This window comes from Triticum aestivum, chromosome 2D (genome assembly GCF_018294505.1).
Source record: "Triticum aestivum cultivar Chinese Spring chromosome 2D, IWGSC CS RefSeq v2.1, whole genome shotgun sequence".
In the NCBI taxonomy this organism is placed as follows: Eukaryota; Viridiplantae; Streptophyta; class Magnoliopsida; order Poales; family Poaceae; genus Triticum; species Triticum aestivum.
The window spans coordinates 98,497,549-98,522,480 of NC_057799.1; positions in this window are offsets into that span (position 1 = coordinate 98,497,549).

Genomic DNA, 24,932 nt, shown 5'->3' on the forward strand with positions numbered 1-24,932 from the left:
CGAGACCGCGGTTGAAGAACGCAATTAGCCCGAAGTCTTTATAATTCGCAGATCTTGTGGGCACTTGGCAGATTACAACCTTGAGCAAATCAAACTTGGTATCATGTTGGCTACTGTAAGATTCCGAGTATTCTGGGCCGCGGTGCCAAAGCAGTGTAGTGTTAATCAAAGGAAGGGGGATCAATTGCCGGGTGTAGACCTCCACGAGCATCCAGCTACCGCGACCGTCGACGAGCACCATCCAAGACGTATTCATGCCGACCTAGTACATACCGTTAATGTAGTTGAGGGTGATGGGGATCGGATCGCAATCAAGGGGGTTGATGCTCGCCACCCTACGATCGTTATGCTGTGTGACACGCCGTTTCTGAAGATTAGGCGGCATCAACAAGCAAGTAGCTGGCCTAAAAAGCTCCGGCCTGAGGGCTTTGAGTAAACGGTACAGCCCGACGAGCACGTAGTGAGCGGCATGGTAATGAGATTGTCCACACGCGAAACAATGAGCTTGATTACCTCTGTGGGGAGCGAATTCCATCCACTCTTTCGGCGGACGCTGCTCGGTTCTGCCATTGTTAGTGCTTGGGTTTCGGACGAGGGGGGAGGCGCCTTAGCGGGGATGAAAGATTGGACGAGATTATGTACGGACAAAGATGGAAAAGTGAATATGTGCTGGGGGGGAAGTGGACAAATGATGACTACAGCACGCCGTTTGGCTTACGAGACACGTACCAGCAACGTAGGGTCATATCGATGCCAGACAACTTGCTTGAGTGATCATAGTACTGGTACTCCCTACAGTACCTACTACTATGCCCTAACTTGCTTGAGTAGACACTACAAGGATTCCAGTCTATTGCAACAAACTTTATTGCTACAACTATGTTTTGTTGCAATAAAACACAATATTACCACAAATTCTCCAGCTGTTGTAATAGGCCGCACATATTGCCATAACTTAGTTTGGTCACGATAAATACTAACTTTGTTGCAATAGAGGCCTCATATTGCAACAAACTACATCGGCGTTGCAATATAGTAGCAGTATTGCGACAAACAAATTCCGATGCACGAGGGTAGTCCTTCTGTTGTAATAGAGACTAGGTATTTCAACAGAATAACTATTCATGGCAATATTCGGAAATATATTGCAACACCGGCATGACGTTGCATTAGGTACAAATATTGTTGCAAAAAAGTGGCTAACTATTGCAACAAACTGCATCAGCGTTGCAATATGGTAGCGATATTGCGACAAACAAATTCCGTTGCGCGAGGCAGCCATTTTGTTGTAATAGAGACTAGGTATTTCAACAGAATAACTATTTCTGGTAATATTCAGAAAGATATTGCAACATCGGCGTGACATTGCATTTGTTACAAGTAAAACAGTGGAAAATATATTATTTGAATTCATAGATATTAAGTTATGATTTTTGCAACCTTTAAGGAGTAATTAAAATATTTTTTAATTGCACCAATTTTAATTGACCAAAACAGTAGAAAAAGTATATAAATGGGTAGAACACACTTTCTTGATAGGAATACATATTTAATTTGTTAAATTTGGATTTGAAATCACTACAAGGGTACCCCCTATACAACAACACAAATTCCACAACATTTTGACTATATGTTGCAAAATTCAGTGTAAATACACATATAAGCGTTGCAGCTCATGTGCTGCAGAGTTGCAGCTCATGACCATACTGTAGTACATAAGTTGCAACGGAACATGTACATTGCCTGGTATATGTTGCAAATTATATTTGTTATAAGACTGTAAATATACATAATAAAAAGCAAAAAGTAATTATACATGCCTGTACACATAAGGAATTTGGCGCGGAAATATTTGCTATCCTTTCGAGCAAAACCGAATCGCGTGAAGCCCCTCTCTTTTATTCTTGGATACAGATTTATATCAGATCGATCTAGGTTTGTTTCTTTAGGGCTTGATTTTTTTTAGGTGATCCTTAGAGTATATCCATCTAGGTCTCTTCCTCCAACTACGACACAAATGAATAATGGAATCTCCTGTTGTTGTTTTTTTTTCGAGAGAGAAATGGAATCTCTTCTTGTTGAGCGATGGCGGGGTTGGGCCACAGGCAACCGAGACCATTGACTGGGCGTAAGAAAAAGTCCCAGCCCGCTGTAAAAATAAATATCTTTCGACCTGGCGCACAGCCCGCTCCTAACCTCTAGCTGGGCCTCACATCTTAGCTCAATACTTTACTACCGATCGATAAAAGAATACTTCACTACCGATCGATAAAAGAACGCACCGCAGTGAGCTTCCGCGCAGGACGCGCTATTTGAATGGGCCGGCCCATTCGGGGCGTCACAACAAGCCGCCGTTAAAATAGCAAAAGTAATGACTGATCGAGGAATCGAACTGGGGAGCACACGATCGGGAGTTAAAGTGGTCTACCACTCGAACTACTGCTTGTTGAAGATCACTTGGCCGTGCGAATATTTAAGAACTAAACACAGCGACAAATCAATTCTTTTTTGGAAAAAGAATCTTCCATTGTGGCAGTAGGCAATCCTCCCCTTCCATCTCCTTTTCCGTGCTTCCCTTGCAACCCTGGCGAACCGTGTTCAGGTCTCGAGGGGGAGCAACCCCGGCGACTGGCGCCCTTTGGAATTCCTCATCAGCAATAACAGGAAGTGGTACGGACAATAGAGCAGCGGGAAGGCGGCGACGGATCAATGGAGCAGCAGGAAGGCGGCGACGGATCAATGGAGCAACGGGAAGGCGGCGACGAGGAGGAGTAGGAGCCGAAATCCAGTGAAAAACACGCCTGCCTGCCTATGGAAGGCTTTCTGTGTTTAGTCAATCTACTCAGAATTAATCAATGCCTAAGGAGCCGCCAAAAGGGTTGTCGTCCGATGGCTACATGAATGTGACAAAGTTGGTTTGACAGTAGCCGCCGCTGCCGTGCCTCCTCGCGGAGGAGGCGACGACGGGCGAGGAGTATTAGCGACACATGGTGATCCTCCTCGAGCGGTCTATCATGGACCGTCGCCCGACACCGCACTCACCGCCACACAGTGGAGTCAACGTGGGACCGGCATCACGCCTTGCCACCGCGCCAAGACAAAGACGGCTTCGCCACCTCTACGGCACAATCGCGGATTCCAAATGTAACGCCTCAGGAAGGAGGAGCCAACGTCTCCGCCACTTAGCGGGTACACTCGCATCGCCTGGTTGGCACCATCGCTATGCATCATCTGGCGCAATAAGATCGTGAAGGAGGAGGTACCCCCGGCAATTGCGAAGGTGCGTGGGTGCCTCCTCCACTGCCTCAATGCCGGCGGCGGATCCTAATAATCGCGGAGCAGCATCATGGCTAAGGAGACGGTGGCCAGACAAGCGACCCGGTGGGAGTGGCGCAATGCGGCATGCCACTTGGCATTTGCGAAGTCCGACGCGACGCCGGCCTGGGTCCTGGCAGATTCTAACCTCACTTAGGCCTGTGCTCGTGACCTATCGTTGGCTAGAGGGAATTGCGAGGTATTGGCCATTGACGGCACACAAAGTGCATGCAATGTGTTCGATGAAATGGCTCAATAAGTCAATGTGAGAAGGAAGAATGTAGGAGAGAGAAATAATGCCACCTGGACAAAGACCGGTCAAAACCAAGCCAAGGCGGCAGTGATACTGGGTCTGCCTAGACAAGGGACAGAACTTGTCCGGTTTCAAGAGTTAAGGGTGTAGGTTGTCTGGTTTCGGAGTTGAGGGACTAAATCTAGACTTCGCTAAGAATTGAGGGACGAAAATTATACTTTTCTCTAATTTATATATATTGAACGTACATCTGTTTGAATGAGTTCCGTCAAGTTTGCATGAATTGTATCTGAATTTGTTTATATTGCGGGCGGACGTTTGGGGGAAGCTCGTATCATTGTGTACCCAAACAAATATTGTGTCCGTTTTAACCGCGGGCGTTTGCGATGACCTTAAACCTCATATGAGTGCAAACGTTGGAAAATGTTGCTTCCGCCTTCATGTCAATGAGAACTAGCTAGTGATCTGGATAACTAGTGATCTTAATTTGTACTCCCTCCGTTCTTAAATATAAGTCTTTGTAGGGATTTCACTATGGACCACATACGAATGTATCTAAATGCATTTTAGAGTATAGATTCATTCATTTTGCTCCGTATGTGCTCCATAGTGTAATCTCTCCAAAGACTTATATTTAGGAACAGAGGGAGTACAAACCTAGAAGAAATACATTCTGTCCAACACAATAAATATATGTAAAGTGCCTGTCACGGGCAAGATGGTATATAATAACAAAACTTATAATTTGTTTCACTCCATATTTTTGGACTCCCTCGTATTTCTATTTTTGTTTCACTCCAATTTTCACTTTCCCTCGCCGTTCTCTTCCTCCCATAGCGACTAATCTGGTCAAAAAATATTTAAATACGCGCGCTACATTACCCTGGCCCCACTCATCATACGAAGCCTGGACGGAGACTAATATCAAACAGATCACGATGAGGTAATTGCGCCAACAATATCGGCAACTTTTCCCCCATATCAACACGGTTTCCTTCATCTCATCTCCAATCTCCACCGAATCCACTCGCTATCACCACCGCGCAGCTCCTCGCCCGCCGCCGCCTAACTCCCATAGCTGGTGCCGCCATGGTCCTGTGCCCGCAGACCTCTTTGGCTGCCTAGGTCGAGGGCACACCCCGTGCTCTGCCTCTACACAGCGAACCACACCGGAGTCAACTGCGCGGAGAATGTTTCAGGTTGTTCTTTCTCCCGATCTCCTTCCATCGTAGAACATCCCGAAATCCTAGCGTCGTCCATCGGGTGCGGCGGTTGCCCAGCGCGCCCCGCGGTGCCGCCGACGAGGAGTCGTAGTCCTCGATCTCGCCCTCCCCCCTCTCCTCCGCGCCCGCCGACGCGGGCCGCGTTTCCGCGTCCTCGGCCGGGCTACCGGCGGCAGCGATGCGGTGCGCCGTCGGCGCCGGCGGAGTTCCCATCTTCTCCCCTACATCGCAAGCGCAGTGCCGGTCTGCCTACGTCGGGGTTGCTCGCCACATGGCCGACCGGAGGTGGAGCGCTGCAACCAGGTTCATCACCAAGCCGCATCCCTGATCCTCCATAGGAAGCGTTGTAGATCAGTCGTTTTTTTGTATTCCCTACTCCTGCTTCAATTAGTAGCCAATTAGGCTGCAACTTGTATTAACCTCCAAGTTCCTGGCACCTGGACCGGCATCTCTCTGTAGTTTTCGTTAGATTGCCTAGGCTGAATTGAAGTCCGTGTCGTGAGGATTCAGATAAAGTTCCATCTAGATGCATTTTCTGTTAATATGGACATGTATGATTCTGTTCTGCATATTCGTCTTAATGGATAATTTTGAATCAAAACAAAAGGTATTAATTATTGGCCCGGCGTCCATAGAAACAAGCTGTGTACTGTGGAGGTTAACTGAAGAATTGTTCACTCAAAACAATTGGACTCAAAGAAGCAGAGGAGAGATTGGAGAAACTTGAGAGAAAAGTGAGAAGGAATTGACCCAGTGTGGTACAATCAGGACCTTTGGTAGTGTGATCGGATCATGGGGAGATAAATGGATCTGCTCAAGAAGAGAAAGAAAATAGAGAGAAGAGAGGAGGAGACGTGCGTGAGATGGGGCTTTGTAGTTATTTCGTTCCACATTCCCAACGTAGTTTTTATCATTTTTATTAATTTTTTATTAAACTGATTTGGTTTTATGCCTGCTTTATGTATTGCGTTTCTTTTTAAATTGACTCAAATTCTAATATTATCTTACACAAGGGCATATGATGAATTCTAGGGAGGATGCTCCTAGTACACAACATCCTTACTTCATAATCACCTATCTGAATGGTGCACAACATCAATGCTTTGTTAATGCTAAGTCCCTTGATTGATTTTGTGTGCAGGAAGGAAAGGCTCTGCTGTCTTAACAAGGATGGAAAGTATAACAGCATACACAAACCAACATGGATAACCCATATCTGGTAAATTGATTATGTCACTTAAGCTATCTTGCTATAATGCATAAAATCCTTGTATGGGTTAAATTGCTAAACCTTCAACACTGCTCATTGAAGTGAGGAAGTGGTCGGACATTTACCCTACCATCCATCGACTCGTTGTTGCTGATATCATAGTGCGTACAACCTTTTTCATATGTGTTATCTTATTTTACCATCGATAATACACTGCTTATGTATATTCATTTGTTTTATGCTTTATAGGACAGATGGGACCTGGAAGATACACCAGCAACAGAAGCAACAGTTCTCAAAATTGCGAAAGAGCGATATAGAGGCTGGCGATCAACTCCAAGATTTATGTTGCTTACTTACATTGCTAAAAGTGCAATTCTATTTGCAAGTGCCTACGAAAAGGATTGGCAAAGAAAAAAGTAGTCCAAACTTCCAAAATACTCTTTTACAGAGATCTTGTCCTAGTAAGACTCCAGGTGCTAGCCTAACTGTTATTTCTTCAAATGCGCTCATACAAGCTGCAACAAGGAATATTGAATGTTTAAAGCAATGGTAAGTCACAACCTTGCTTTCTTTTTATGTTCACCTGCATTTTATACACCATTGGCCTTCATAATTAGCTAGTTGCTTCTTCTCTTTCACCATGTGTTGCTGCTGCATCGAGTCACAGCTTAAAAAAATGAATATGTGCTAGCTAGGGACATGAACTTAACTGAAACTATAGATCGTGTCACAACTTAAATCAATAGCGGGAGATTTTAGTGCATCTACTTGTGCTTATGCTTTTGACACAATATTACTCCATTTAGTTTGGCGACTGTTCTTTTTAACAATGGGGCTAGAATAATTGTATGTCATATGTTATGTTGAACTCATTAACTAGAACTACTTTTTTGATTTCTTGATTGCAGGATCCAAAGAACTAGCTTGACTGGACTCTAGATCACGGACAATTTAGTCTTGGCACTTAATTAGGATGGCTAAATTACATTTGAGTTTCATTTGATGGATATTTGCTATGAGAAATATGAATTTTATGAATCTACAGATTATAAGTATGGTTTTAAATATTGTAATTTAATGCCTGTATTTTTTTACGGTTGCAATAGGCTATTACCACAACCCACTTTCGGTTGCCACATGTTAGCACCACGAAAAGTTTAAATTGTCGCAATAGTTTCTCGCTACAAACATTTCACCCGTTGTGATACCTATTTATCACCACCAAAACTAGTACGTTGCAATTTCCTATTACGACGACTAGAATATTTGTTGCCATAAGTTAATTCCACAAGTGTAGCAGTTCGTGGCAAAATGCCTAATGCCACGGAAACAAGGATTGTTGCCATAGTTTATTGCCACAATTGACTATTGCCACGTAAGAGTATGCTCCACGAAGCGAGCGTCGTTGGCATAGGTTGTTGCCACAAATGTCTATCACCACGAGCTATCAGTCGCCATGATTTGTCACATGTTGCATTTAAGCTATCTCCACAAAGCAAATTGTGGCATCAGGTGAGTGCTGCCACGAGAAAACATGTGGCAACTTCCCATATGGTTGTTGTAATAACACACTTTATTGCAACATTTACTTTTTTGTGGCAATAACCTATTACCATGTGTCCAGTCGCAACGGCTGCCAACGAATGTTGTTTCGTGGCAATCGGCATGTATTGTGACAAACGATTTTGTTGCAATAGACCCGGATCCTTGTAGTGAGAATAGTAGTGGAGTAGGACTGGAGGAGTAGTATATTCTAATCTAAAATAGTTTCAAAGTTCAATGCTCGAGCGTGGAACGACTACGAACCGCCATCGGTGCTAACTCCAATCCCCAGCAAACTTTCGCTGGGAGACATGGCAGTTGCAAACGCCCGCGACGTAGTTACAGTACGTGTGTAAGGGTGGCGGTTTTGTCAAATACTATGGCTTAAAAACAGGCCACCGTCGGATGGAAATCTAACGGTTACGTGGGATCCAGGATTGAGCTCGTGGCGAACAATCGCCAGATATTATTACTAAAAAAAGGTTAAAACACCCAGGGCTATAACTTGCACCGGCTGAGCACTAACAATGATACTAACATAGTTGTAAAATGGTCAAAGACCGTGCTACGTGGTGTTTGGAATTATATGCAAAAAAATTAGCAAGATGCCCGTGCATTGCACGAAACATCAAGATGCATCTTTTTTACAAAACACCTATTGTGATTGACCCATGCAGGAGTAAACCCATGTGTAAAAACTAATGATATCTTGAGAATTTTATCGGAAAATGGTATGTCGACAATTTCATCGAAAAAATGATATCTCAAGAAAGATGATAGATAAGGTGAGGAGGAGTGGGGCATGGTGGTGACTGGTGGTCGGGCTGGGCGGAGGCATGGGGATGGACGCGCCGGCAGCGGCCACCATGCCAGATAGTTCCAGAGACTTCCTTTTTTAATTGCTCAGCAATGAGGTTGTGGGAGATAAGGATGAACGAGGCAAGGCCTTATCTGTAAATGTGGAGAGAGGTGCGGGTATCTTTTGTAAAATTGTTATAGTTTGCTTTCATCTGTCAGATATAGATCGGACAGTCTATATTATAAGATGGCAGGCACACCATCATCACCAACTCGGTTTTTTCTCTACTCCTACTCCTATAAAAGACTCAGTTGGTGATGATGGTGTGTCTGCCATCCGCCATTTCTGACCATTAGATCTGCATTTTAACGGCTGTGATGTAAGTTTTGGCCTTTTTCAACAATTCCCACTTCTCTGCTCCAGTTTACACAAAACCCCTTAGTATGTTGAAACCAACCACATTCCTCCCTTACTTCATCAAAACAACCCAAAGAATATATTTGGAGTGAAACATAAGATATTTTTAGTGATATGTATATCAAAGCTAAACTGTTTTCTTTCAAATTTGTGAATATGTATTATTCTACTTTGGATCCGTTGCAACGAACGGGCTCATTGTTATAAAGGTTTATCTCTTGCATTGTCCACAATGAACACCTAGTGTACTGGTCCGGGCCGGATGCTCGCAGCGTGATGACCTGAGTTTGAATTCTGTCCTAAACTTTAGCTTTTTTAATATATACGTCTTTCGCTACTGTACTGGCAGTGGAACCCACACAGTACTTAGAATACAAGATTAAGGATGGATTTGTTTCTTTTTAACTTTCTGTACGAATCTGTAGCCAGCCTGCAAGTCATGTACACTGTACTGACAGTGGAACCCACAGAGTACTTAGAATACAAGATTAAGGATGCAACTTTTTATATAGGGAGAATCATACACGCAATTAACTCGAATGGATTGGACGTGACTCTATTATTCTCCAACGGCAATCGGCAAATTTCCTCCTGCGGACCGGAGTAGGTTTCTCGGTTTGCATGCGGGTTTAACGGAGGGGTTTGATGGAGGCCAGGAGGCGTGTTCAGCCGGGCGTGCAGCGGACGGCGCAGTACTATTCAATTTGACTTCTACAACTAGTATATTATAAAAAACAAAGAAGAGTAGTAGAGATAGAGATAAGAGTAGAGACTAGGGAGGAGCACCATCTACTGCTTCATGGGCTACTCCTGCGCTCCATTCAGCGACCGCAATGTCCCCTACAGCCACTCCCTCCTGCGAACCATTCGGCGGGTGCTGTTGAAATTTGGGGAGCGCACTCTCGCGACTGCGGGCAACGACGACTTCTTCCCCGACCTCGGCAACCCCTTCCTCAACGACATGGGTGACAACCTCAACGCCAACGGTGCTGCTCCCGTTGCACCGTATGTGTTTTTGTCCATCGCGTTCAAAATCGTGGTAGAATTCATGTCTAGTCTGCGTCCTAGATTCGATCTGTTCATCTACTATGCTAGTCCACATGATTAGTGTAATCCTGTTATAGCCGTCATGATTTATTTTGTGCTTATTCAGACAAAATCTCGTAGTAACTTGCTCATATATTCAACTTGCGCACCATCCCCTACAGCCACTCCCGTTTCATGGACGGCCTGGTCGGTGCCTCCAAGGAGCCCTTCGTCTACTGCTATGAGTGCCCGATGCTGTTTTGGGGCTCGCCGGCGGACCTCGTGCATCACCTCACGCAGGCGTCCGACTATCACTACTGGCCCGCGGTGAAGAACATCAAGTACGAGACGTGCTACCCGTTCACCGTGCCGGAGTCGCTGGAGGATCACCGCCGCCTGCTAGTCTCGGAGGAGGACGGCTGCATCTTCCTCTTGATCGTGGGCATCGGCGAGGCCCGCGCAGGGCACCGCCCCATCTCTATAGTGTGCGTCAGGGGCGACGCCGCTGACACTGACACTGACACGAGGCCGATGTATGGGTGCGTGCTCACTGTTACTACACCTCCGAGCTACGTGGGCGGCGACACTGGCTACAGGAAGCTGACTTGGACTCTGCCGAGCTAGGACCTTACCGCCGATGTGGACATGGAAGATGCATGGTATGATTCCCCCCAACGTGGTGCACGGGGACTCCAAGGAGGTTCACCTGGACATATGCATTACCAAGTTAAATGTTGATCATTAGTCTTCGCTCAATGTAATCTGCTGTCTAAGCATGTGGAGACTTCCATGCATGATCTTGCTCTATTGGAGTATCGCGCATGAATAAAAGTGTATCCATTTATGGTTTAGTCTAGAATCTTCCATGTATGAATTCTTACTACAGTATTGGTGAAAGACTTATGATGAACCATTTCTTACATCTCCTCTTCCCCCTTCGAAGTCATCCTGATTTAATCCCTCCGTCTAAGTGTATAAGGGCATGGTTAATACTTAATAGTATAGCCAACTGTTGACTATAAGAAAGTGCCATGTCATCTGTAGCCAACATGTATAACAATGGATACTCAAAAACTAATTCTTGAAGATCATTTCTTGCAAAGCACAATAAGTGTTATTTCTTCACAAGTTTTGGATGCAGGTTGAACAGTTGAACGCTTTTGTTTGCAAAAGATACTTTTTTTATCTATTTCACCCGAATGTTTGTGAGCTCTAGAGATGAAATAATATCCGAAGAAACCTATCGATACCCATTACACATGAGATGACCCCCACATCCTTTGTCAAAATAAACAACTCCCCGATCAATGCATTTCACTCTTCCGTGCAACGCACGGGCACCTTACTATAGATTAGTACAACCAAAAATTGAACTAACATTATATATAGTACGATACATGCTGATGCATGTCACCTAAAATTATATCATTGAAAACTATGTTCAAATACAAATCCAACGATATTGTTTTTGTTGACATGCACTAACATTTTGTCAGTTAAATCTTCAGTCAAATTCAATGAGGGATAAACCACGACCGATGTAGTACTAGTGTAGAGGGCGGCGCTGCACGGGAGTCTCACCCCACTCGTGGCGCGGTAGTAAAGCCGTCATATCACAAAACCCAACTACTCCCAGTAATAAGTGGCCTGGTAAAATAAACGGACAAGCAACCATCACATCCCTCCGTCTTTTTTTCATTTCATCTCTCTGCATTTACTTTCTCCGGTTCATCTCGCACACTCGATCCCTAGCTACTACTGCTAGTATCCCTAGCTACTACTCCTAGAGCCAGTCCTTTTGGCGGCTTAAAAAATAAGCCGTCTCTTCCCCATCTTTTCCCATAAGACTAGTCACAGTGGAGAGTAGCATTAAGGCGCCTCACTCATTTATTTGGGCTTCTAAACTACTACTAGTACCTCCGTCCTGGTTTATTTGTCACCATTGTAATTTGTGCTAAATTTTGACCAAAGATTTAACTGATAAAATGTTAGTGCACGTGACATGCACTAACATTTCATTAGTTAAATTTATGATCAAAATTTGACATAGATTACAATGGGGACCAATAAACCAGGATGGAGGTAGTAGTTATGGGATTACTAATCCTGAAGCCTAAAAGAACTGGCCTCTGGTACCCCTACTAGTAGTAGTACTCAAGTTGGAATTCCAATTGCACGGCACAACTTGTTAGGCAAAAAATTCAATACAGTGTGTAGGAAGTGGTTTGAGAATTTGCATCCCTTTCCGACCAGTGAGATACTCCGTACAAAGTACGACAGAGAAATAACCACAGAGAAGGAAGCTAAAAGTAAACAATCAAACGAGCATTTTTGCATTTGTTTTGCATTGAATCGTTTCACAAGCTTGACTAGTGTTGTTTTTCTACTTTTACAAAAACCGCATCATAATGTTAAAACATGCATTTGCACGTACATAAGTAATAGTAGTACTCCCTCTGTCTAGGTGTATAAGTCTTCCCTCCTTCTTGGTCACGGTGCACAACCAAAGATGACTTATTCACCTGGACGGAGGGAGTAGCACAGTCTGCAAGCATATATACAGAGAGACGTATAGTGCGATAGTATATAACAAAGTTTGTGCTATATGCACGTACTTACAAATGCGTACGGATACAGAAGGTTTCCAAACTTTCCCTTTTACATACTTAATTAAGGACGCTAATAATTCCTAAACGTTCGGGATTTATCATTTGCGTCCCAAAACTGATGAGATCGCCTTACGAAACTAAATTATACTCCTACTAAAAGCCACAGCGGTCGCAGGAGCGCTTGCGGCGCGCCACGAGTGCCCTGGTGCGCGGCCATTTCCCAGCGCACCGACACAACGCCTCTTCCTCAGCCTCCCAACTCGCGAGGTGCTGATTGGCGGCTTGCCTGTGGGCGAGCGCGATCTCACCGGTGTGGTGATCCGGCGACAACAGGTACTCCTCCTCGCTGGAAGCATGCACCCGGTCCACGTATCGCCAAGCGTAGATGAGGCGCTTGGGCCCGACTGCACTCAGGGCTTTGGCACGGGCATCCTTCGCCACCCTCACGGCCCTCACACGAGCCTTCTGCCGAAGAGCCAATTGCCTGACTCTCTCGGACGCGACATAGGCCTGCCAGGCAGCTTGCCTCGCGGCGCGCTTCTCTTCCTCGGCCTTCTTCTTCGCCTCTATTTTGGCACGCTCTTCCAGAGGCAAAGCCTCCCACAAGGCGAGATCCATTTCTTTCCAAAGCTTCTCAAGGCTGGGGGGCTCGGCGGGTGGCGCGGCGTTCTCCTCATAGCGGGGAGCCGATGCGTCCTCCGATGCGCGTGCTGGCGAGATTGGGAACGCCGACGCGTCCACCTAGATGCGTCACGGCGAGGAGCGGAACGCCGACGTGTCCTCCTCGACTAGTGGCGGCGAGGAATGGAACGGCGACGCGTGACCATTCACGTGGTGCAGTGAGGGGCGCCTAGGGCTTGGGAGGGGCGATGCCATGGTGGTCGACGTGAGAGGGAGGGGAGGAGATAGCGATGAACGTGAGCGTTCTTCCGAATGCCGTGGGAGGCGCAGTATTTATAGCGAGCAATGGCACACCTACGTAAGATATGGACTGAGCTGCACTGACTTAACCGCAGGTCCAGTTGCGTCACTGACATGTGGGCCAGACCCCTGTTGGGCCCAGATGTCAGTGACCCAATGCACCTACAGTTAAGTAACTAAAACAGCGTCCCGTAAGATATGTTGCGTGATTAACGTAACAACTACGTGGGCATATTTGTTGGAGTAAATTACGGGGGAGGGAAGGGGTGGAAATATTGCTGGTCACAATGGATTGGACGAGCGCGGGGGGAGGAGAGTCATGCATGCAGATTTTTTTCCACACGGGGTGGAGTGGTGGGACCGCCGGAGGGAGAAGGAGAGTCAAGCAGGCATATTGTTTTCACACATGGAGAGGAAAAGATTTGGAGATGAACGGGCTTCCTACAGGTATGGGGAACAGTGCATAATAAGTCATCTTGCATGCCGGGCTAGGTATAGTCTCAAGTCATTAAAAACATACACGCCCCACACATGTTCATATTTCAAGGTGCACTAAATTATTGCATGCGATGATTAAGGCTGGCCATAATGGTGGTATCTTAGCTGGTATCACGCACACGGGAATAGCAAACATGCTGATGTGGCAAAGAATTAAAGAAGAGAGGGGGGGGGGGTTACAGTAACTAGTGTTCATGCATGCATGCAATGCGATAATGCATTGGTAAACACATTTTTTTGTGAAGAACGACAGCATTAGTTGAGTACTTTTGCATACTACAAAAAGTATTCCACCGCCTCTATCTTGGTAAGAGTAGGTGAAAATTTTGAATCGAGCTCTTTAAACTAGAAGGGAGGTAGTAGTACTCTAATAGCTAACCTTGTTGTGATGACTAGATAGGACATGGCACGCACCTGGACGGAGGAACTAGTCTGCATTGTGCATTTATGTTTTGTCTGAAGTCAATGTACCTCTACTTTGACCAAACTTATAGAAAAATGTATCAACATTCACAATGTCAAATCAATATTTTTATACTCATTATGAAACATAGTTCTTATACTAATTATAATCAGTATTGTAGATATTGATATTTTTAGTATAAATTTCGTCATACACTTTGCAAACGGTTGACGGAAGTAAAAAGGACTAGAGGGAGTATCATGCTTGCAGACTAGGCAAAACAATTGCTCATTTATAGCCGGTCGAAGTCTCAAAGGGCGCGACCGCGCGACGGAGGCGAAGGTCGTGGGAGGCACGACAGTTGACGGAATTAAGTGAAGTTACATCCACGTGCCAGCATGGCATGCGAACAGGCAGAAGCTATAACATCAGGCCTACGATATGGGTCTAGTGGACATGACATCTAGTGGGTCTGGCATAGTACTCGAGAACTCTTTGGGGCTTGCAGCCGTTTATCCACCGGGCAAGCCAATAACCCCACGCCGTTCGCACGACCTACTCGTCCCCGTCTTCTACTACTACCTTACAACAGTTCGCTCCCAGTCGTCCCATCCTTTCACATTACACCAGTTCAACTTGTCCTAACCCTCCTCCAAAATCCATGGCCTCCCAAATCTCCATGGTCGTCGCTGAGTACCAGCTTAGAGCCATCACCGGCGATGAGTTCATCGTCATCTACACACGTGGATCTGCGACGGTGAAAGCATGCCTTGCTCGCTTCCTACGCATGTTCAACAGTTCAAAGGATGAGTGGGTCGCTGGGCTAGATGTTGAGTACACCACAGTCCTGGAAATAGAGAAGATTCTAAAGGAGGCAGAGAAGAAGAAGCCCGCCATGATCCATGTTTGCGTACATAACGTGTGCTTGGTCTACCACATATGCCATGCCGACGTTGAGTGCCAGGATTTTAAGAACTTCCTCAAGGAAGAAAGAGTGAAATTCGTTACTGTAGACTTTGGGAACAACAAGGATGTCCTGGGTCAGGTAGGCCTCGTTGTAGGCCAGCCCTTCGATCTCCAGAAGGCAAGCCTGGTGTCCTCCTCTCAGCCTTCAATGCTGACCCTGGCAGCAGCCATGATTAATCCTTCATACGCTAAACTGAAGAAACCTCACCACGAGTTTCATCATGCATGGGAGTCGAAGACATTAGATGAAGATCACATCCTGTACGCAGCAATGGATGCCTACCTTTGTTTAAATACCTACAAGGGTTGGATGAAGAAGCAGCGTCCAGTGTCGGGTTCAAGCAAAGAAGCATCGGCGAAGAGGAAGAGGAAGAGGGACGAGGACGAAGTCGAGGATGTGGACTCGGACTCGGACTCCGAGTAAGGTGGTAGTGCCGTCGCTCATGTTGGTTCTACTGCAGTGTCAAGCGGACTAGTTGCTTAGTTTTATTTCAGGGGTGTGTTGTGCTGAGCCCCCAGCAGAACTATGTTTATGTTCTTTCTTGTTATTTGAACTTTATGTTCTTTCTCGTTATTTGAACTGTTTAGTATGTACAGTAGTACTAGTACTATGTCTTACTACTGTTCTTCTTGCAGTTGGTACTACTGCTCGTATCTTCGTGTTCCTACTGTACTTAATACGTTCGTACTAGTAGTATAATTTGGGTCAGTCGATTTGTGAAAGAAATTCGACGGAGCAAAGGAAGAAGACGGTAGAGAAGCTACCCCAACATCTATATTAGGGTGGAAGGGTGCCCATGATCTATCTTATGAGTGTTGGGTGTGGAATGCAGTTCGCCGGAAAAAAATGGATCATGCCCGGGGTTATACGGATGGCGGGGGTGGTTGGGGGAGCATGGCAGTGGCAGGCAGTTCAGGGGAGGACGAGGCAGCGGCGACAGGCGGTTAGGCGTGTGGCGGGCTGAGAAGATGAACAATGCATCAATTTCGGAGGTTGAAGAAGCCCTTCTAGCCATCCATGTTGCATCCAACGGCTCACAAGAGACGACTGACCCAAATTGCTCCTTCAGATTGCAGGATCCACGTGGCATTCAAGGTCTCGAAGGTAGATTCCGCGTCCGCACCCGGTTTGCGGGCTCGGCGCGGGCGCGACCGGCTTCCGCCGCGACAACCACCATGCGCGCCTCCTCCGCGCGGGCGGAGACAACAATGACATGCTAGTTCCTCCTCGCCGGCGTGCTGGAGCACGCACTCGTCCTCCTCTTTGTATGCTGCGTGCATAGACGCGGCTCCACCAGCTGCTTGCGTGCTTGGCACCGCAGCGACATCGCGAGGAGGGACTGTAGACGACATGAGCGGGCGAGTGTCACGACCGGTTTTTCAATAAAATAATTATTGAGAAACCAATCCCTGTTACGGACCAGCGAGGAAGAATTCCTTCTCACTGATAGACAATACATTGGTCACAGAAGAAAAATACCAGGAGTACTAAATATAATACAAAGTTGAGCAGAGGCTGCCCAACAATTTATTACATGCACGCCGATAAAACAATATGGCGGATAGGGTGGCAAACTTCTAACTCACGATAATAACGGTGGTGGAAATATCATCGCGAAGCGAGTGACATGATTCCAGAATACTACAACTCTTCGAGCGTCGGAGTGAGGCTCGAGATGACTTATTGCGGGTGGCGGAAGCGTAAACGATACAAGTGACCAATATCCGGGATCGCACAGGACTGACTGGGACTCCTCTAGGCGTCGGACGCGCTATCAAACTCTTCATCCAAGAGATCGCCTTCGTCAGCATCTGGCCAAATCAACAAGCCAGGTGAGTACTATGAAAGTACTCCCAAGACAGTTCGGACATAAGGTATAACAAATGCAAACATGAAGCACATGAATAAGTTAACCAGTGCGATCAGACACAGAGATAATAAATACTGGGTGCCAAGCGAGGGTCTGAATGACGCCTCGAGCGGAAACTGCAGAATAGTAATACTGGTGCCAAACGAGTGTCAGAAAGACTCCTCGAGCGGAAAATGCGGAATAATAATACAGGTGCCAAACGAGTGTCAGAAAGACTCCTCGAGCGGAAAATGCGGAATAATAATACAGGTGCCAAACGAGTGTCTGAAAGACTACTCGAGCGGAAAATGCGGAATAACAATACAGGTGCCAAACGAGTGTCTGAAAGACTCCTCGAGCGGAAAATGCGGAACAATAATGCCACAGTCGGGCGTCGGGGCGACACCACATAAAGGACTTATAACAGAAAGTAAAGACAGTGCATGCCGCAGTCGGACGTCTGCGCGACGTCACATAAAGGGCTTATATTGTAACACAACAATACAATAGTTCGGGAATATAATTTATCACAAGCACGAGACAAATATAATGTTAGTCCATCCACAGGAATAACAATGAAATTGAATTTACCACTTGAGCTTGTTCACCGGGGGCAAGTTTTCACACGGATAGATTTGGATATAAAGTCTACATTACTGATCATGGATACGATGATTTGGAAAGAATTGACTCTGCAGAGTTTGTACTTAACCACAGCCAACGGATTTCAGTAGTCACGGGGACTAGTTCCGTCTACGGTGTTCTGGAAGGAACACGTCTAACCAGTACACACCCAATTTAACCATCCGAAGCCAGGGATCACCCTCGGCAACATTCAGGAAAAACCCTGAGTCGGGGAGGCTACAACCTCGCGTAGCATGGGATCAAATTTCTATACGCGTGCTATAAGGGGGTGCCCCCCCTCTCGGTCCCAACCGGAAACACCCATGCCCCCTGACCGAATGACTGGCTTTAATCCTGGGCCAAGGTACCATCATCCCGGCCTCTCTGTTTGGTGTCTACACGGAAAGAGGTTACCAACTTACTAAACCGTATCCTGGCAATGAGACATGTGGTAGCACGGAAAGGGGAAGGGACGATAACACGGCTCCAACCATGTTAACGTCGGAAAAGTCGGATGACACAAGGCTGGCATGCTACAACAGTACCACCTTGCTGCCCTTCATGTCACCACATGATTAGGCCACCTCTCATCAGAGGTCATCGCAACTTTGGAACATGCGGGAAAAGATCGATAACGTGGCTCCAACCACGTTAACATCGAAGAGAGTCGGATGACGCAAGGCTGGCATGCTACAACAGTACCACCTTGCTGCCCTTCATGTCACTACATGATTAGGCCACCTCTCATCAGAGGTCATCGCAACTTCGGAACAACCGGATCGTTGCCTTACAAGCAACGGGGTACTTATCGACACTCACATGCCACGCACAAACTTCCACATGAACATGCAAAACATCTGCCATATCAAATGTTCCAACATGCTTGCCTGGTTCGGAGAAGTCAGAGTCTAGCTCGGCGAAGTTCGCGGCTCCGTCCCCTCTCCCGGAACCTACGGCAATCACAAAACGGGGTACTAACGTGAAAACCAACACATGCACAGAAACTTGGCCAAATATTTTTCAAATAAATCCCATAAAAAACTAGACAAAATTTGGAGTTTGACAGAAAAAGAATCACTCAAAAATACCTTTTTATTAAAAAGTTATAAAGGTTTCTGTCCAGGGACCTTTCTGTAATGAAACAGAAAAGTTCCAGGGTTTTAACTGAGAAAACAGAAAACGGTTCGTTTGGAAATGCGCAAGCGCAAGGAGAAAACGTACTTCGCCCGAAGGCGTCAACAGAAAACGGTTCGGGGAAAATAAAACAGAGGCTGACACGCGGGGCCCGCATGTCAGGTTTGAAAGCTCGCCGGCGCCCGAAGACGGCGATGGACGCCGGCGTCGAACCACGGCGAGTTAGGGGGAAACGGAGGGTACCAAGAGCTTCAGTGCCTTCTTCCGCGTCGGTGGGTGGTGGACTCGTCCAACGGGGAGCACCACGTCGACGGCGACACTATCTCCGGCGGACGGCGGTTCGGGTGAGGTTGGGGAACTCCGGTGGAGGGCTGCAAAGTACGAATTGAGGCGCGGGTCAGAACGGGTGATGCAAGGTGAAGCTACTGGCAAGGGAATGGGGGCTGCGGAGCACACACGGGGGCGAATCGGGCTGGATCCCGTGGCGGATCGCGGCGGCCGGAGTCGAGGAAGAAGACCTCCTCGGGGCTCTTCCAGTGGCTAGGCGTGCTCTAGGGGAAGTGTAGGGCTGGTGGGTGCTCGAGTTGAAGCTCGGGGCCCTTATTTATAGGCAGATCGACGGGGTGGCCGTGAATGGAGAATCTCCGGCGAGCGATTACGGCGGAGCAGTGGGTTGGCAGAGGGTTTGAGCGATCGAGTAGCATCAGTGGATGTTACGGGACTCGTTTTGCAGCTAAACGGAGCTGGTCTTGGCGTAATGGCGTCTGCCCACGGTGAGGTGACCGCACGGGCTCAACGGCGGCAGAGAGCGCGCTCCGCGCCCTGGGGTTCACGACGAGAGCGGCAGCGCATTCGGGGGAGTGGACGGCCACGCGGCGGGCTCCGGTGGTTTGGACGGTGCTGGGTGGAGTCGGCGGCGCCGTGTCTCCCGCTGGCGCCCGCAAAGCCGCCGCCGGCGTCGGTCACGGGGCGGCGCACCTTCTGCTGCTCGTCGCCGACGCCCGTAAGATGCCAGGCACTCGTGCGGTGCAGGAACGAGAGGGCGAGGACGAGGAGCAAGGCGACGCGAGGGCACTGGCGAGATCGATGCCCGTCTCTGAAGAAAACGACAGTGAGCACTGACTGAACTCTGAAGTTAACTGAAACTCGACAGTGACCAAGCATTGCAGGTGTTCGACAGTAGGTTTTGGTAAAGAGATAAATTTTTCTGGAGCTGTAACTTGGTGAGATGATCACTCAGAGCACCCAGGGGCTGCATGAATTAACTTGGAATTTTTGGAGAAAGTTTTGAATGAATCTCACCAAATTTGGCAAATCTGGTCCAAACTTGCAGCTGATGTAGTTTGAAATTTTTGAACTGGAGACCAGTGGATCTTCATGGTTCTAGGTTCAGGGTTCAAAGGACTAGGAGGGGAAAAGGTTTGGTGGCAAAAATCAAAACAGAAAAAGGAGTTCCTTTGTAAATCTCCAAGTGCTATAAGAGAGGACAGAAATTTATTTGAATAGAATTTGAATGGAAATGATCACATGAGGAGGTTCAACTTGCTGGATTTGATGCAAATCATGATCCAAAGGTGAGGGAAGGGTTAGGAGAGAGGATTTGCACTAATGCCATGGCAAGAAGGAATAGTTGAAAGTGGCAAAGGACTTTCCAAAATCCATAGTGCAAATTCAAGAAAAGGTTTTCAAAAGTTACCCTCTCAAATGAAAAACATTTTGTCTTGAGCCCAAATGAAGAGCAAGAACCCCCAAGGTCAAAGGCAGATCTTGGGTGAATCCAAATAAAATTTTTGCCATAAAGAAAAATATTTGAGAGTGAGAGTTCTCTTGAAGAAAATTTTTAAATCACTCCCTTCAAGTCAAATAAAAATCTTTTGAAAAATCCAATAAAAACTTGGGTGTCACAACACCTACCCCCTTAGGAAAAATCTCGTCCTCGAGATTTCTGCCGATCCTCAAATAGATATGGATACTCTGCTCGGAGGAAATCTTCTCTTTCCCAAGTGGCTTCATCCTCAGTGTGGTTGCTCCACTGGACCCTGAAAATTTTTGTCGTTTTCTGACGGGTCCTCCGTTCAGACTCTTCTAAAATCTTTACTGGCCTTTCTCTGTAGGTGAGATCTGGTTGCATATCAATGTCCTCATGAGGTACATGTTTCTCCGGGTTACTCACACATTTCCTCAACTGCGAGACGTGGAATACGTCATGGACGTCTGACAGCTCCTTGGGGAGGTCTAGTTGGTAGGCTACTGTGCCTCTTCGTGCCTTTACACAAAATGGTCCAATAAACCTTGGGGCTAGTTTCCCCTTTATTTTGAACCGTTGCAGACCCCTCATAGGAGATACTCGGAGGTATACGGAATCACCAGGCTCAAAGCTGACCTCACGATGCTTCTGATCATAGTAGCTCTTTTGTCGGCTCTGTGCTGTCTTGAGTCTGTCCCTGATTTGTTTAACTTTTTCCTCGGCCTCCTTAAGCATATCTGGGCCGAAGATACGGCTGTCACCTGTTTCTGACCAATTCAATGGGGTACGACACCTCCGTCCGAACAATGCTTCAAAGGGTGCCATTTTCAAGCTGGCTTGGTAACTGTTGTTGTACGCAAATTCGGCATACGGCAAACTCTCTTCCCGACTGGATCCATAGGTGAGCACACAGGCTCTTAGCATATCCTCTAGGATTTGGTTTACACGCTCTGTTTGTCCATCTGTCTGAGGGTGGTATGCTGTACTGAAAGCCAGTTGTGTGCCCAGAGCTTGTTGTAGGCGTTCCCAAAATTTGGAGACGAATTGGGTGCCTCGGTCAGATATTATAGTCTTTGGGACTCCGTGCAAGCAAACTATACGGGAGAGATAGAGTTTTGCCAGTCTTTGTGTGGAGTAGGTAGTCTTCACGGGAATGAAGTGTGCAACCTTGGTTAGTCGGTCTGTGATGACCCAGATGGCGTCATTCCCACGCTGTGATCGGGGTAATCCGACAATGAAGTCCATTCTGATTTCATCCCATTTCCACTCCGGTACCTTGTTAGGCTGGAGTAGCCCTGCTGGCTTTTGGTGTTCGGCCTTGATGCGCTGACATGAATCGCAACAAGCAATGAATGTGGCTATATCTCTTTTCATACCGTGCCACCAAAATCTTTCCTGGATGTCTTTGTACATTTTGGTTCCTCCAGGATGTATCGAGTATGGAGCGGTGTGGCTCTCCGTCAAGATCTGTTGCTTGAGTTCCTCAATGTTAGGTACGCAAAGTCTGTCCCGGTACCATAATGTTCCTTCACTGTCCGTGACGAATTCTGAAGTCTTACTACGGTTCATTTTCTTCTTTATGCCTTCGATACTGGGATGTCCCTGTTGAGCCTTCTTGATTTGTTCCACTAGGGTGGGTTGTATATCCAGGTTCGATATGGTGCCCTCAGAGACTAACATCATGTTGAGCCGAGTGAACTCTCGCTGAAACTCAGGCCTCAAGTTTTGCTGACCGTCACTGTCTGGGCTGGGGTTTCGGCTAAGGGCATCGGCCACTACATTTGCCTTCCCTGGGTGGTAGTGAATACCGACGTCATAGTCCTTGACCAGTTCCAACCAGCGTCGTTGGCGTAAATTCAGCTCTGGCTGTGTGAAAATATATTTGAGGCTCTTATGGTCCGTATATATTTCACAGCGATTTCCCAACAGAAAGTGCCTCCACTCCTTGAGGGCATGTATAACTGCTGCTAGTTCCAAGTCATGTGTTGGGTAATTTTCCTCATGTTTTCGCAGCTGTCTGGAGGCATATGCGACAACTTTGCCGTCTTGCATTAGCACACATCCGAGACCTTTTCGGGATGCGTCACAATACACCTCAAAGCTCTTGTGTATGTCTGGTACGGTTAAGACTGGTGCGGTTGTTAGCTTCTTCTTGAGTTCTTGGAAGCTCCGCTCACATGCTTCCGTCCATACGAATTTCTTGTCCTTCTTGAGTAACTGTGTTATAGGTTTTGCCACAGTGGAGAATCCTTCAATAAATCTCCTGTAATATCCGGCCATTCCTTGGAAACTCCGCACATCTGTAACATTCGCGGGTGGCTTCCAGTCCAGTATGGCCTTGACTTTTTCTGGGTCTACGGCCACGCCTTCTTGGTTCAAAATATGGCCCAAGAAACCAACTTGTCTTAGCCAAAATTCGCATTTGCTAAATTTGGCGTACAACTGATGTTTCCTCAATTCTCCCAAAACAATTCTGAGGTGCTCAGCATGTTCTTCTGGTGTCCTTGAGTAAACCAGAATGTCGTCAATGAATACCACCACAAATTTGTCCATGAATTTCATGAATACTTTGTTCATGAGGTGGACAAAATATGCGGGGGCGTTTGTTAGTCCAAACGGCATCACCGTAAACTCGTATAACCCATATCTGGAAGTGAATGCTGTCTCGGGGATATCCTCTGTTCGTACCTTCAGTTGATGGTATCCTGATCTCAAATCAATCTTTGAAAATACTTTAGCTTGTGCGAGCTGGTCAAACAAATCATTTATCCGTGGCATCGGGTATTTGTTTTTGATGGTGACCATATTGAGGGCTCGATAGTCTATGCATAGTCTCAGTGTCCCATCCTTCTTCTTGGCGAACAATACGGGCGAACCCCATGGTGAGGAGCTGGCTCGTATAAATCCCTTGTCCAGTAATTCCTTTATCTGCTTCTTCAACTCCACCAATTCTGAGGGTGGCATTCTATACGGCTTCTTATAAATGGGAGCGGTGTCAGGTGCTAATTCAATGCTGAATTCGATCTCTCGGTCTGGTGGCATACCTGGTAGTTCTTCCGGGAACACATCAGGGAACTCGCATACCACTGGCACTTTTCTTAATTCTGCGATGTCCATCTTGTTCAGCTTTGGTTTCTGTGATCGTGGCCTTTTTTGAGCGGAAACTCTTATAGTCTTGCCGTGATGGTGAGTGAGAATCACTGTCTGATTGAAACAGTCGATGAATCCCTTGTTGGTGGTTAACCAGTCCATTCCTAAAATGACATCCAGTCCTTTACTTTCCAACACGATGAGATTCGTGTGGAATGGTAGTCCTTCGAACTCAATGACCACTCCTTGGCAGTAACCCTGAGCAATTTGCCTATTTCCGGGGGACTTGATGATCATAGATTTTTCCAAGGGGAGTATCGGAAAACCATGTTGCGAAACAAAACTCTTCGAAACGAACGAATGGGAAGCTCCAGAATCAAACAAAACCGTGGCAGGTACTGTGTTGACAGGGAACGTACCGAGCACGATGTCTGGGGCATTCTGCGCTTCTTCCCTGGTCACATGGTTCAAGTGACCCTTCCTGTGGTTGTTGCTGGGATTGAAGTTGTTGCGCTTGGGGGCTGGATTGTTCCCACCATTGTTCGGCTTGGGTGCCGAGTCTCTTGGCTTCGGGCACTGTTTAGCATAATGCCCTTTTTGACCACAAGCATAGCAGGTGACCCCTGGACGGTATGTGAACTCCTTGTCTCTGGCATGAAATTGTCCGACGGGTCTTGGCTCAGTAGTCGTGGATCTCCTCGTGTCTGTCCTTGGGACCTCAGTCTTGCCTCGGTTGCTGCGGGCAAGAGTCGTCTTGTCCCTCTTCCGCTTGCGGATATCTTCCAGACTACGGCGCTCATTCTCTAGGGTGATGGCCTTGTCCACTAGCGTCTTAAAATCCGGAAAGGTGTGTACAATCAGTTGGCATCTTAATGCTGGTGCCAGGCCGTCCAGGAATTTTTCCATCTTCTTGTTTTCTGTCATGTGCTCGTCATAGGCATAACGAGACAGTTGGGTAAATTGGCCGTTGTATTCTGTGACGGTCATGCCTCTTTGCTTCAGGTCATCAAACTCTCTCTTCTTGATCTTTAGGATGCTCCTGGGAATGTGTGCCCCACGGAAGCCTTCCTTGAATTCTTCCCAGGTGATGTTGTGTTCCCTGGGGTGCATGTGTAGGAAGTTTTCCCACCATGCTGCGGCTGCTCCAGTAAGGTAGTGTGGTGCATAAAGCACCTTCTCATGATCTGAGCATTGAGCGATAATCAGTTTCCTTTCAATCTCGCGAAGCCAATCATCGGCCTCCAGTGGCCTATCGGTGTGAGCAAAAGTTGAGGGGCGAGTCTTCTGCAACTCAGATAACTT